The sequence below is a fragment of the Nicotiana tabacum genome, chromosome 10 (assembly GCF_000715075.1).
Source record: "Nicotiana tabacum cultivar K326 chromosome 10, ASM71507v2, whole genome shotgun sequence".
NCBI classification, from domain to species: Eukaryota; Viridiplantae; Streptophyta; class Magnoliopsida; order Solanales; family Solanaceae; genus Nicotiana; species Nicotiana tabacum.
Genome location: NC_134089.1, coordinates 77,128,567 through 77,143,307, shown reverse-complemented (window position 1 = coordinate 77,143,307; position 14,741 = coordinate 77,128,567).

The window sequence follows — 14,741 nt, the reverse complement described above, 5'->3', positions numbered from 1 at the left end:
ATCTCGACCTTGCCAGATGAATGCTGAGCTAGTTGAATTCTGCAAAAACGAGATTGATAGTTTGTTACAAAAGGGTTTGATAAAACCCTCAAAATCTCCTTGGTCATGTTCTGCCTTTTATGTTAATAATGCGGCAGAGAAGGAACGAGGTATTCCTCGCTTAGTCATAAATTATAAACCATTAAATAAACATCTGAAAGGGATTAGGTATCTTATCCCTAATAAAAGGGACTTGCTATCCAGATTATATGACGCCAATATATTTTCAAAATTTGATTTAAAATCTGGTTATTGGCAAATTCAAATATTTAAAGAGCATACTTATAGGACTGCTTTTAATGTTCCATTTGGGTAATATGAATGGAATGTTATGCCATTTGGTTTGAAAAATGCCCCTTCTGAATTTCAAAAAATTATGAATGATATTTTTAACCCATATTTGGATTTTATCATCGTTTATATTGACGACATATTGGTATTTTCTAAAACTCTGGAGATGCGTATTAAGCATCTTGATATTTTCAAGAAAATTGTTATACAAAACGGTTTAGTAATCTCTAAGCCCAAGATGAGTCTATTCCAAACAAGTGTTCGTTTTCTAGGTCATAATATTTGCCAGGGAAAAATTACCCCAATACAAAGATCTATTGATTTTGCCTCAAAATTTCCTGATGTTATCACTGACAGGACTCAATTACAAAGATTTTTGGGAAGTCTAAATTATATTTCCCCTTTTTATAAAAGTTTGTCACGAGATCTAGCCCCTCTATACGATCGGCTAAAGAAAGATCATAAACACCCTTGGACTAACCAACATACTGAGTTAGTCAAAAGTATTAAAGGGCGTGTTAAATCTTTACCATGTTTAACCCTTGCCAATCCTACTTGGCAAAAGATTATCGAGACAGATGCGTCTAATGTTGGATATGGAGGGATTTTGAAACAAGTAAATCCCAATAATAAGAGTGAATACTTAATAAGATTTCACTCTGGTAAATGGACCGAAGCTCAAAAGAAATACGCTACTGTGGCGCATGAAATGTTAACAATTGTTAAGTGTGTATTAAAATTTCAAGACGACTTATACAACCAAAAGTTTTTGATAAAAACTGATGCTCAATCGGTTAAATACATGTTTGACAAAGATTTTAAGCACGATGCTTCAAAATTAATATTTGCTAGATGGCAGGCTCAGCTAGCACCTTTCGATTTTGAAATACAATACAAAAAAGGAATTGATAATTCCCTTCCGGATTTTCTATCCCGGGAATATTTAGAATAGATTATGAATTATTATACCATGTTTTTGGATGATAAGGTACTGATCACTATTCTTAAAGTGATTAAATTAAATAGAGACTTACAAGAAGTTATACTTGATATTATTATGGCTGACATTATTCAAACAAGGGAAGAAGAACACTATAATTTTCAAGAAGTTATTGATATTCTTCAGTTAATTGAAAATGTGTGTCCCTTCGGTCAAGATGATATCAGCACTAGAATTATGCTATCCTTTTTAATTAATAATGATTTGCAATTTCCGCAGAATGGACCCTTCATGGGTCACCCGGGGCAGAGGTAGGGGAAGATCTTCCCCTAGTAGGACTTATTCTCAGGGATCGTCATACGGATCCTCATCAACCTCTCCAGTAATACAAAGAGGAAAAAAGAGTTTGATAAACTCAAAGGTGCCGCATACAGGAGAATCCTCAGGACATTCTATACATCTGGAAGATATTCCAGAAGACAGTCCGTTATACGGACATCTGCAGGCTTATTTAGCATCCAAAAAGCAAAGTGATACTTTTGCTTCAATTGCTAAAGAGGAAGACAATGACGATATCAAGTCATATGAAAAGTTACCAAAAAGAGAAATGATATTTCTCCTTGAAAACTCTGAGATTCAGAGAAAAGAAGAACCGTGGAAAATATTTCAGAGATATCTGATTAATGGATTATACTATCCGGGTGAATCATATAAAACCCGCACCTATTATGAAACTATCCTGATCAGTACAGGTAGTGCAGAATTCCAGCACTTTTCAGGTTATAACACAAATGAAAATGTTTATAACTTTTCAAAAGTCATTATCAAACAGATTATATCTGTTGAAGAATGGGGTATTTCCACAATGAAAGAAAGGCAGATAAGCCTTAATAAATCACCAATGAATTTCACTTATTGGGATTATATTCAAGCATTTGATAGAGTGCTTTATTATAACAATGAAAGACATAAGCATACTTGGTTTATCAAGGTATGCGCCAAGGTATTTACAGGACCTATCCCTAACTGGTTTTTAAACTGGTGGTCATACCACGGTCCTACTACAAAAAATTTGCCTGAACCATTCCTAAAATTATACAAAGAATGGACAAAAGCCTCTCCGTTCTTAATAGATTTATATCACGCAGATCATATCTGCTATCTAGAAAAAATTGATCAGATTTACTTCTTTATTGAATTTTCTATCCCCTGGATCCATAAATGGACCCCGGAAATGGGTTATACGGAAGAACAAATCCCTTGTTTATATAGGGTATTCTACAACAATTTTTGGGACAAATTGATGAAAACTGATCCCAAAACAAAAACGTTATACGGCCAAGAATTATTAGATTCTATAAAAACACAAATTCATTTATATGTGACAGCCCCTCAAAAAAGGATAGTAGAAGAAAGCACTGTTAAACATATTGCTCGGAGAATATCAATCCAAGATGGAGATAAAATGGATTTGATAAATCAATACTTAAAAGGATTGAAAAGAAATCTGCTCCAATCACTAGATCAGTGTGAAAAATCAGACACTTCAATGAGAAGTGAGACGAGTGGTGATGACCTCGTAGAAGATACTCAACCTATACAGCCAGAAATGATATTATCTGACAGAGAAATCGACAAGGTGGAAGAATTCCTCCAACAGATGCAAAATATGGACAAAAAGAAGACTTGACAGCTTATCAGCCGCCAGGACCCACTTAAACAGTAGATACACTGTTCATCAACAGTAGAAACACTGTTTATCTACAGTAAAAACACTGTGTAGGGACCCAGATGTGGGACCCATTTTACTATTCAAGATTCTTTTTTTTTGTTATTTAAGAATGCTTCTTCATTTGAAGAAGGAGAAGGCCGGAACCCCCCTCTCTCTCTACTTTCTCTCTCCTCTCTCTCTCTCTCAACCAACCCCCTTTGTAAACACTTAGTTCATAGCTTAGTTTGTAAATCGAGTTCAAGAATTAATAAAAGTTTTGAAGTTCATCTTCAGGGCCTTGCTTCTCGGCCTACAAGGTACATATTTATTCTTCTATTAAGTATTTTTAGTATCTCTCCCTAGCCGTGACTATGTCCGGCTAAGCGGATTCATATCTATGTTGAAGCACTAATTTCTCTTGCATATTAACCATGAAGAATCAAGACTCTTTCAAAATATAAAGAAATTGTAATATAGTTTTTTGATTTGGTTCCAAGATGGTGGTACAGTCGGTTCTGGTACTACTCTTATTGGCTTTGCCTTAGTGGCTACGTCTAGCCAGCTGTGACATTAAAGCCCGCTGAAGTTGTCAAAAGGGCTACCTCTTTCACAGTTAGAACTGCTAGACACATGGGCTCAGTAAGAGTATGTATCAGGCTTAGACAGGCCCCTTGCTTGGGTAAAAGGGTATAGATCCTTCCATACAAATAAGGATTCGAAATATACGGAAATTCTATTATAGTTTAATGACTGTATGGAAGGATCTATACCCTTTTACCCAAGCAAGGGGCCTGGTGCAAATTGTTAGGTATGATGCAAATCTGATTTATTTTTAGGTATGATGCAAATTGTTACTGCACACAAATGGTATATTAAATGTACTATTTTAATTGATAATAATTTTTCTATAACTGATATAGCTATGATTGATAGTGGTGCAGATGTAAGCTGCATTCAGGAAGGATTGATTCCTACTAGATATTTTCAAAAGACTACTCATTTGGTGAAATCCGCTTCTGGTCATGCTTTAGATATAGAGTACAAACTGCCTAATACTCATATTTGCCAGAATAAAGTCTGTATTCAACATTTCTTCTTTTTGGTAAAAAACCAGTTATACCCTCCAATCATACTTGGAACACCTTTTATTAATGCTATTTATCCGTTTAATAATATAGATAAATATGGTTTTTCTGCTACTTATCAAGATAAAAGGATAAGCTATTCCTTTGTTACAGATCCCGTAACTAGAGATATTAATGCCTTGATTAATATGAAACAAAGGCATGTTGATTCACTACAATTAGAAATTCTTAGTATGAATATATTTGATACTATACAATCTGCAAAAGTTCAGCAGAAGATTAAATTAATTGCTGAAAAAATGGCCGTTGATGTTTGCGCCAATCACCCTAGTGCCTTTTGGAACAGGAAAAGGCATATTGTAACTCTTCCATACGAAGAAACCTTCTCTGAGGATGATATTCCTACTAAATCTCGACCTTGCGAGATGAATGCTGAGCTAGTTGAATTCTGCAAAAACGAGATTGATAGTTTGTTACAAAAGGGTTTGATAAAACCCTCAAAATCTCCTTGGTCATGTTCTGCCTTTTATGTTAATAATGCGGCAGAGAAGGAACGAGGTATTCCTCGCTTAGTCATAAATTATAAACCATTAAATAAACATCTGAAATGGATTAGGTATCTTATCCCTAATAAAAGGGACTTGCTATCCAGATTATATGACGCCAATATATTTTCAAAATTTGATTTAAAATCTGGTTATTGGCAAATTCAAATATTTAAAGAGCATACTTATAGGACTGCTTTTAATGTTCCATTTGGGCAATATGAATGGAATGTTATGCCATTTGGTTTGAAAAATGCCCCTTCTGAATTTCAAAAAATTATGAATGATATTTTTAACCCATATTTGGATTTTATCATCGTTTATATTGACGACATATTGGTATTTTCTAAAACTCTGGAGATGCATATTAAGCATCTTGATATTTTCAAGAAAATTGTTATACAAAACGGTTTAGTAATCTCTAAGCCCAAGATGAGTCTATTCCAAACAAGTGTTCGTTTTCTAGGTCATAATATTTGCCAGGGAAAAATTACTCCAATACAAAGATCTATTGATTTTGCCTCAAAATTTCCTGATGTTATCACTGACAGGACTCAATTACAAAGATTTTTGGGAAGTCTAAATTATATTTCCCCTTTTTATAAAAGTTTGTCACGAGATCTAGCCTCTCTATACGATCGGCTAAAGAAAGATCATAAACACCCTTGGACTAACCAACATACTGAGTTAGTCAAAAGTATTAAAGGGCGTGTTAAATCTTTACCATGTTTAACCCTTGCCAATCCTACTTGGCAAAAGATTATCGAGACAGATGCGTCTAATGTTGGATATGGAGGGATTTTGAAACAAGTAAATCCCAATAATAAGAGTGAATACTTAATAAGATTTCACTCTGGTAAATGGACCGAAGCTCAAAAGAAATACGCTACTGTGGCGCATGAAATGTTAACAATTGTTAAGTGTGTATTAAAATTTCAAGACGACTTATACAACCAAAAGTTTTTGATAAAAACTGATGCTCAATCGGTTAAATACATGTTTGACAAAGATTTTAAGCACGATGCTTCAAAATTAATATTTGCTAGATGGCAGGCTCAGCTAGCACCTTTCGATTTTGAAATACAATACAGAAAAGGAATTGATAATTCCCTTCCAGATTTTCTATCCCGGGAATATTTAGAATAGATTATGAATTATTATACCATGTTTTTGGATGATAAGGTACTGATCACTATTCTTAAAGTGATTAAATTAAATAGAGACTTACAAGAAGTTATACTTGATATTATTATGGCTGACATTATTCAAACAAGGGAAGAAGAACACTATAATTTTCAAGAAGTTATTGATATTCTTCAGTTAATTGAAAATGTGTGTCCCTTCGGTCAAGATGATATCAGCACTAGAATTATGCTATCCTTTTTAATTAATAATGATTTGCAATTTCCGCAGAATGGACCCTTCATGGGTCACCCGGGGCAGAGGTAGGGGAAGATCTTCCCCTAGTAGGACTTATTCTCAGGGATCGTCATACGGATCCTCATCAACCTCTCCAGTAATACAAAGAGGAAAAAAGAGTTTGATAAACTCAAAGGTGCCGCATACAGGAGAATCCTCAGGACATTCTATACATCTGGAAGATATTCCAGAAGACAGTCCGTTATACGGACATCTGCAGGCTTATTTAGCATCCAAAAAGCAAAGTGATACTTTTGCTTCAATTGCTAAAGAGGAAGACAATGACGATATCAAGTCATATGAAAAGTTACCAAAAAGAGAAATGATATTTCTCCTTGAAAACTCTGAGATTCAGAGAAAAGAAGAACCGTGGAAAATATTTCAGAGATATCTGATTAATGGATTATACTATCCGGGTGAATCATATAAAACCCGCACCTATTATGAAACTATCCTGATCAGTACAGGTAGTGCAGAATTCCAGCACTTTTCAAGTTATAACACAAATGAAAATGTTTATAACTTTTCAAAAGTCATTATCAAACAGATTATATCTGTTGAAGAATGGGGTATTTCCACAATGAAAGAAAGGCAGATAAGACTTAATAAATCACCAATGAATTTCACTTATTGGGATTATATTCAAGCATTTGATAGAGTGCTTTATTATAACAATGAAAGACATAAGCATACTTGGTTTATCAAGGTATGCGCCAAGGTATTTACAGGACCTATCCCTAACTGGTTTTTAAACTGGTGGTCATACCACGGTCCTACTACAAAAATTTTGCCTGAACCATTCCTAAAATTATACAAAGAATGGACAAAAGCCTCTCCGTTCTTAACAGATTTATATCACGCAGATCATATCTGCTATCTAGAAAAAATTGATCAGATTTACTTCTTTATTGAATTTTCTATCCCCTGGATCCATAAATGGACCCCGGAAATGGGTTATACGGAAGAACAAATCCCTTGTTTATATAGGGTATTCTACAACAATTTTTGGGACAAATTGATGAAAACTGATCCCAAAACAAAAACGTTATACGGCCAAGAATTATTAGATTCTATAAAAACACAAATTCATTTATATGTGACAGCCCCTCAAAAAAGGATAGTAGAAGAAAGCACTGTTAAACATATTGCTCGGAGAATATCAATCCAAGATGGAGATAAAATGGATTTGATAAATCAATACTTAAAAGGATTGAAAAGAAATCTGCTCCAATCACTAGATCAGTGTGAAAAATCAGACACTTCAATGAGAAGTGAGACGAGTGGTGATGACCTCGTAGAAGATACTCAACCTATACAGCCAGAAATGATATTATCTGACAGAGAAATCGACAAGGTGGAAGAATTCCTCCAACAGATGCAAAATATGGACAAAAAGAAGACTTGACAGCTTATCAGCCGCCAGGACCCACTTAAACAGTAGATACACTGTTCATCAACAGTAGAAACACTGTTTATCTACAGTAAAAACACTGTGTAGGGACCCAGATGTGGGACCCATTTTACTATTCAAGATTCTTTTTTTTTTGTTATTTAAGAATGCTTCTTCATTTGAAGAAGGAGAAGGCCGGAACCCCCCTCTCTCTCTACTTTCTCTCTCCTCTCTCTCTCTCTCAACCAACCCCCTTTGTAAACACTTAGTTCATAGCTTAGTTTGTAAATCGAGTTCAAGAATTAATAAAAGTTTTGAAGTTCATCTTCAGGGCCTTGCTTCTCGGCCTACAAGGTACATATTTATTCTTCTATTAAGTATTTTTAGTATCTCTCCCTAGCCGTGACTATGTCCGGCTAAGCGGATTCATATCTATGTTGAAGCACTAATTTCTCTTGCATATTAACCATGAAGAATCAAGACTCTTTCAAAATATAAAGAAATTGTAATATAGTTTTTTGATTTGGTTCCAAGATGGTGGTACAGTCGGTTCTGGTACTACTCTTATTGGCTTTGCCTTAGTGGCTACGTCTAGCCAACTGTGACATTAAAGCCCGCTGAAGTTGTCAAAAGGGCTACCTCTTTCACAGTTAGAACTGCTAGACACATGGGCTCAGTAAGAGTATGTATCAGGCTTAGACAGGCCCCTTGCTTGGGTAAAAGGGTATAGATCCTTCCATAAAGTCATTAAACTATAATAGAATTTCCGTATATTTCGAATCCTTATTGGTCGTGCGGACATATCTTATGTAGATATATTCTCTTATATATTTTCTTGTAGTATATATTGTATCTTATGTATATATATTCTCTTATATATTTTCTTGTAGTATATATATTGTATCTTATGTATATATATTCTCTTATATATTTTCTTGTAGTATATATATTGTATCTTATGTATATATATTCTCTTATATATTTTCTTGTAGTATATATATTGTATCTTATGTATATATATTCTCTTATATATTTTCTTGTAGTATATATTGTATCTTATGTATATATATTCTCTTATATATTTTCTTGTAGTATATATTGTATGTTATGTATATATTGTAGCTTATAAATAATTCTAAGTAAAGACAAAGAAATATTGCGAAAAGATATTCAAGGGTAGAAGCAATAAATTTTATTACCAAAAATGGCATATCTTTCTTAGTCATCCTTCCCCCAATGGAATGAGCACAACAAGGTACTAATACCACCATTAGAAGGAAAAAAAACTAAGGAAGATGTGCCAAAATACAAGTTACATATTAGTCTATGTATTATCTCTAACAAATCTCATAAATCCTTCAAGGTTCGGAGGAGGTTGCGTTGGTGGTGGTGGAAAAGAAGCTTGTTCATCACCACTTCCGGGCGAAGCCGAATCCTCCGCAAGTTCCGCTATCATTTCTTCATAAGCTTCATCTATCGCCGGTTGTGATTCTGCAATTCCAAAGTTTCTTTTTTCCGAGCGGATCCAATCTCTAAACAGTACTGATTTTTTCAAGCTATCCCTCATAGACGCTCTATGATCACCTATTTGCAGTCTTGCTTGACTGAAAGCGCTCTCTGATGCAACAGTTGAAGCTTAAATTGATAAAATATCCCGAGCCATCCTTGCAAGAACCGAAAAATGTTTTTCCCTTGCCTTCCACCATTCCAAAAGATCAAAAGAGCCGTCTAGATTCTCCTTTTCAAGTCCCTGAGACAAATAAACTTGAAGCTCATTTAGATGTGAAGTTTCATCATAATTATCACGTTGAGAACCCCTGAACTCCGTCCAAGATTTAAGAGCTTTTAAGCCCGCAACTCTTTTAGACGATTGTGAGCTAGACGAAGTAGGGGTTGGAATAGTTGGCCTAGCATGCTCTAAGGCAAGTTGATAAGCATTATAAACTGTTTGAGCATTAATTTTAATTGAGGCTTTTGCATCTGCAAGTGTAGCAACTTCCTCATTTGAAAGATCTAAAGCCTTATAAATATTTGAATACCAAAAATGAGGACCTCCCAATTTCATTGTAGGATTTAACATTGCAGCAAGACCATAAATAGGAGGGATAGGAAAAAATATTTTTTAAACTTTTGTTTCATTTCATTTATAGCAAGTTCATAAATGTCCCCACCCTCACCAAATTCAACAAACAAATCAGATAGTGCTGCAATATAAACTAAACAGTTTGAAATAGTAGGATAATATTGCACAGAAAATGCATTTGTAGCAATTTGAAAATGTTCTAAAAAATCTAAAAGAATTTTAACATTCGTCCAATCTTGAGTAGTAAGCATTTCATCATCATCCTCACCACCTACCCGAGAATTAAACGTTGCATTAATTGGGTTTCTATATTCATATGCAACTACTAAACTTTCGTACATACAATTCCATCTAGTCGGGCAAGGTTTAGGAACCTTTCTTTCTCTAAGGTCATATTCATCACATTTTTTAAAATATTCTCTAAGTCTACTTCTACGGTTTGAATAAAAAAGCCAATTAAGAGCCATTCTAACCTTTTCAATTTCTATGTTTAAAATTCGCATACATCACCGACAATTAAATGATAAATATGACAAATACATCTAACATGGAAAATATTAGTAAATGCTGGATTTAGTGTTGTTGTAAACATGCCTATAGCACTAGTGTTACTAGAAGCATTATCCATAGAAATTGCCATTATTTTATCGCTAAAACAAAAATATCTACAAATATCTGCAACAGTGTTAGCTATAAACTTACTTGTGTGACGCGAATTAATTATTCTATATGCAATTATGCGTTTTTGCATTATCCATTCCTCATCTATCCAATGATTTGTAACAGTTAGATAATCACAATCATTACCACTTCTACCAATATCAGTAGTAATAAAAATCCGATTAGGTATATGAGTAAATAAATACCGCAAATATTGTTCATATTCATGTTTGAATTTATAAATATCACTCTTAACTGTTGCGCGAGGCCAACCTTTATAAGTAGGATTAAAAACTCTTCTAATATAATGAACCCAATTAGGATTAGATGCAAAAGTATAAGGTAAGCACATAACAGTAATCATCTTTGCTCATTCTTCACGATCTCTATTTGGATCGTAATATAAAATACTTCCGGTGACAGTGTTAATTTCTGGTTGAACTAGATTTGAACCTGTACTAGGGTTAACCGCAGAATCTACACTTTTCCCCTCTAGCTGCGCTTTCATTTGAAAAAATCTAGCCTTATCTCTAGGGTGTGTTTTTATGTGCCTAGTCAAACTACCTTAGTCCAGTGTTCTAACTAACCTTAGTCCAGTGTTCTCAATCGAAAACACTTGATTAAGGTCCGTTTGACCTCAAAAAAGTTCAAGTCCAAGTTGGTCAAGCCCGTCTGTTTTCTTTTTTTTTTTAGGTATTTTTTCTTTTTTCCCTTCTATTCTATTTTTTATATTAATGTCTGTTTATTTTGTTTAGTATTGTTATATTAATTTTTCAATTTTTTGTCGATTGTTCTGTTCTTCTCCCTCAGACCTTTTATTTGGTCGAATTTGTTTCTGCTCGTTGTTGTGTATAATTATAGGCTGTGTAATCAATTCGAATAAGTTTCGTTGATTAGTTAAGTCTTATTATAAATCCTTGTTCTTGTCAATGCTGCTTGAATTTCCTGATTATCTATTTCTGATTGATTGTTGTCAATTGTTGTAGGCAATCGGTTAATTAGTTATCGTCGATTAATTCAGTTTTATTAGTAGTTTTCGTCAAATGGTTTGAGGTCGAATGTTGTATGTACTGATCTTTAGGCAATTAGCTTCAGGGCATTGTCAATATACTGACAATGATCCTGCATTCTTGTATAGGTTTGACTTAGAATTGTGTTAGTTTAATCCCTGCATTCATATAATTTTGATTCAATTTCAGCTTCAGCTTTAATGATTCTGTTGAGTTCTGTGTTGTGTTAGTTTGGTTTTGATTTAAATTCAGTTCATTTGTTTCAATTGGAATTCAACCTTAGTCATTCAGTTGTTAGGAGGATTGGTTATAGCTGTTAATCAGAATTAGTTTTAGATAATTGTTAGCTTGAACAGATTTTAGAGTTAAAGGTTTTAATGCAGATGAATAGATTGTATTAGGGCAGTAATATTAAGGGGTTTCAGGAGTGATTTGGGAATGGAACATTTAGGATAATATTTTAGTGTTAGTGTCTTGTTAGTGGGGTATTAAATATCTTTAAATTAATAAGTTAATGGGGAACAAGAGGGAATTGGGGCTGAAAATAAGGAAAAGCATTCCTTAATGGGTTTTAAATGGAAATATGCAGATTTTGGTTGCTGGGGGGTCGGGTAGTTAAGTTTTAAAGAGGGGGTAGGTCTGTAATGGCTATAAAAGAGAAGGCATTTGGACTGATTAAGGGGCGGAATTTTGGAGATCAGAAATTCAGAATTAGAAATATATAAAAATAGGCTGGCTTTTAATGTTGAAGAGGTCAGTTTAGTTTGAGAGTGAAAGTGACTGGATTTTAACACAAAAGTTCAGTTAGTTAGAGAGTGAAAACAGGCTGGATTTCAATACTAAGAATTCAATATTGAGAGTAAGAAAGTCTAGTCTTCTTTGATTGCTGAAAATCAGTTAAAAGAGTAGAGTTTCTTGAAAGTGTTCTTCTTTAAGAGTTAAAGAATAGAGAATCAGAAAGTACTGTTTCATTGTATTTCTGAGTTGATTTCTGCCCTCTGTTTGTTTCTGGGAGTTCTCTGGTTCAGTTTGGTATTGCTGGGGTTGTCAACCGGTTTTTCTGAGTTTGTTGTGGGTTTCTCGTTACTGTTCCATTGGTTATTGCTGGGATTTTGCTGGTTTTAATCTGTTATTGGGTTGTTGCTGTTTGTTGTTGTTGCTGTGTTGCTACTGCATCTGCTATTTCTCATCTTCCTCTTCTTTTGTTTCCAATAACAGGTACACGACTGTAACACTGGCTATTGTAAGCTGAAATATGTGGAAGCATGAATATATATATAAAAATGGAAGTCTGAAGTTTGATTCAACTTTTTCTTTTTTTTCTTTTTTTACTGATTGTAGTTAGAACATTTTGTATACTACTGTTATGTAGATTTCTGCTGCTTTGTATAGCTGGACTGTTTTCAGTTGATTTGGATTAATTGAAGTTATAGTTATAATGAACTATTAGGTGGTATTTATAGCTGTAGTTAGTTTTGTTTGTATGATAGCATTTTTCTGTTTGAAGTTAAAAATTAGGAACAGTTTAAGCAAGTTGTTAGATTGAAATCAGTAAGTCCATGCCTCCTTAGTAAATGCAATAGTTAAATATCAGTAGAGTAGGTTTCAATTGTCAAAATTAATATGCCTTTGAGTTCATTATTTTAGAGCAGACATTGGTAACTTCAGTAGTTGGTGTTACGAGTCACTAGAACCAAACTTGCAATCTCGTATGCTTTTTTTTTATATATAATTTCAACTTTAGTGATATTCACTTATAGAATAAGGCACGAAACAATTTTCCATTTTTACGAGTTCGAGTGCAATTTTCCGTTAGCATCTTTTGTAATCTAATAATTAATAAGAGGCCCGAACTTGCCAAGCATGTAATTTAATTAGGACTTTTTCTTCTTTCATTTTTAGAGATAAACAAAAATAGAAAAAATGTAGTCATTTTAGGATTATCCTTTTAAAATAAACGAGACGAGCCTCGCCAAATAAAACGCACAAGCCGCGGGGCCCTCATAAATGCATATATATATTAAAAATACTTAGAATTCGGGATGGGCTGTCTAGCAAATTTCACGGCCTTCCCCAAAATAATAATACGCTAGTCACTTTTAGGCGCGCTTTTAATAATTTACTTTCTTAAACTCGGGTGTGCATTTCATGCGACCCAAATCCAAATCCCAAAACGTCGAGTCAAATGTGTTCAGGATTGCGCGTGCATTTCATGTGACGTGATCCAAAAACATGTTTTAAACGACGTTCAATTTTCTTTAATAATTTTTATAAAAGCCGTTTTAAAAATTTAAAATTTGCACATAGGTTCAAAAATGTATTAAAATCAGATAATTAAGCCGAACATAACAGTTGAGCGACTGTGATAGAACCACAAAACTCGGGAATGCCTAACACCTTCTCCCGGGTTAACAGAATTCCTTATCCGGATTTCTGGTTTGCGGACTGTTAAACAGAGTCATTATTTTCCTCGGTTCGGGATTAAACTGGTGACTTGGGACACCATAAAAATCCCAAGTGGCGACTCTGAATTTCTTAATAATAAATCTCATTTTCGATTGTCCTTAAATTGGAAAAACTCCTTATATGCCCCTGCGGGCGCGGGACAAAAGGAGGTGTGACAGTATTGACCAATCGAGGATCGAGGAAACACTTACACCCGGGCTCGGTATTCGTACCAATCGGTAGAGTCATGCATTCAGATTCTTTACAAACGCAAATAAAGGGAAATATAGCATAAATCAAAGACAAATTGAATAAACATCTTTGTATTCATAAACACATGATTACAAAATCCCATGAAGGGTCCTTACACATGATTACAAAAGCCTACGAAGGGTCCTTACACAGAAATAGAGAAGCAAAAGAAAAAAGAAAAAATGTATATAACAGCTACGAGCCTAATCCGTTTTCTAGGGTACATCCTTGGAGCAGTGTCTTCGAGAACTGTTCCCTATGGGCCTCCTTTCGATCTTTCAAAAGGTATCTTCAAGATTAAAGAAGAAGCAGAAAACAATGACGAAGAATAAGAAAAAGATGAAGAAGAAGCAGTAAAAGATGAAGAAGTGGCTGGGTGAAAAATCTAGCGAGTATGGGTCTCGCCAGCACTACTATTGTGAAGCCACTTCTTGAGATGTTGCACCAGTGCGGGATGCAACAGTTAGTAAATGGCACCACCTCACTCCACGGAAAGCAAAAGGAGCGAGGCGTCGCACCGGGTAATTAGGGAAGATGAGTAGAAGTTCGTGGTCTATATATCCTTTATTGCCAAGGTAATTTGAGAGATTTCTCTCTCGTTACCTCGGGCCAACAACAACAACAACAAATCAGTATAATCTCGCTCGGGAAGGGAAAGCTCTGGAAAGAGGCCATGGCGCAACTGATGAGGACACTGCCATGAAACCTTAAGGCCATGGGCCTCAAACATAGGAAATAACAATAGATGAAGATGAAGAGAAGAAAGGGGTAAAGGGCTGATTGAAGAACATTTGACTGAGGTTTTGATTCAAGAAGGCTTCCATTTATAGGAAGGGTGGTAGCGTAACCGACACTGCAATCAGTGTCTTTG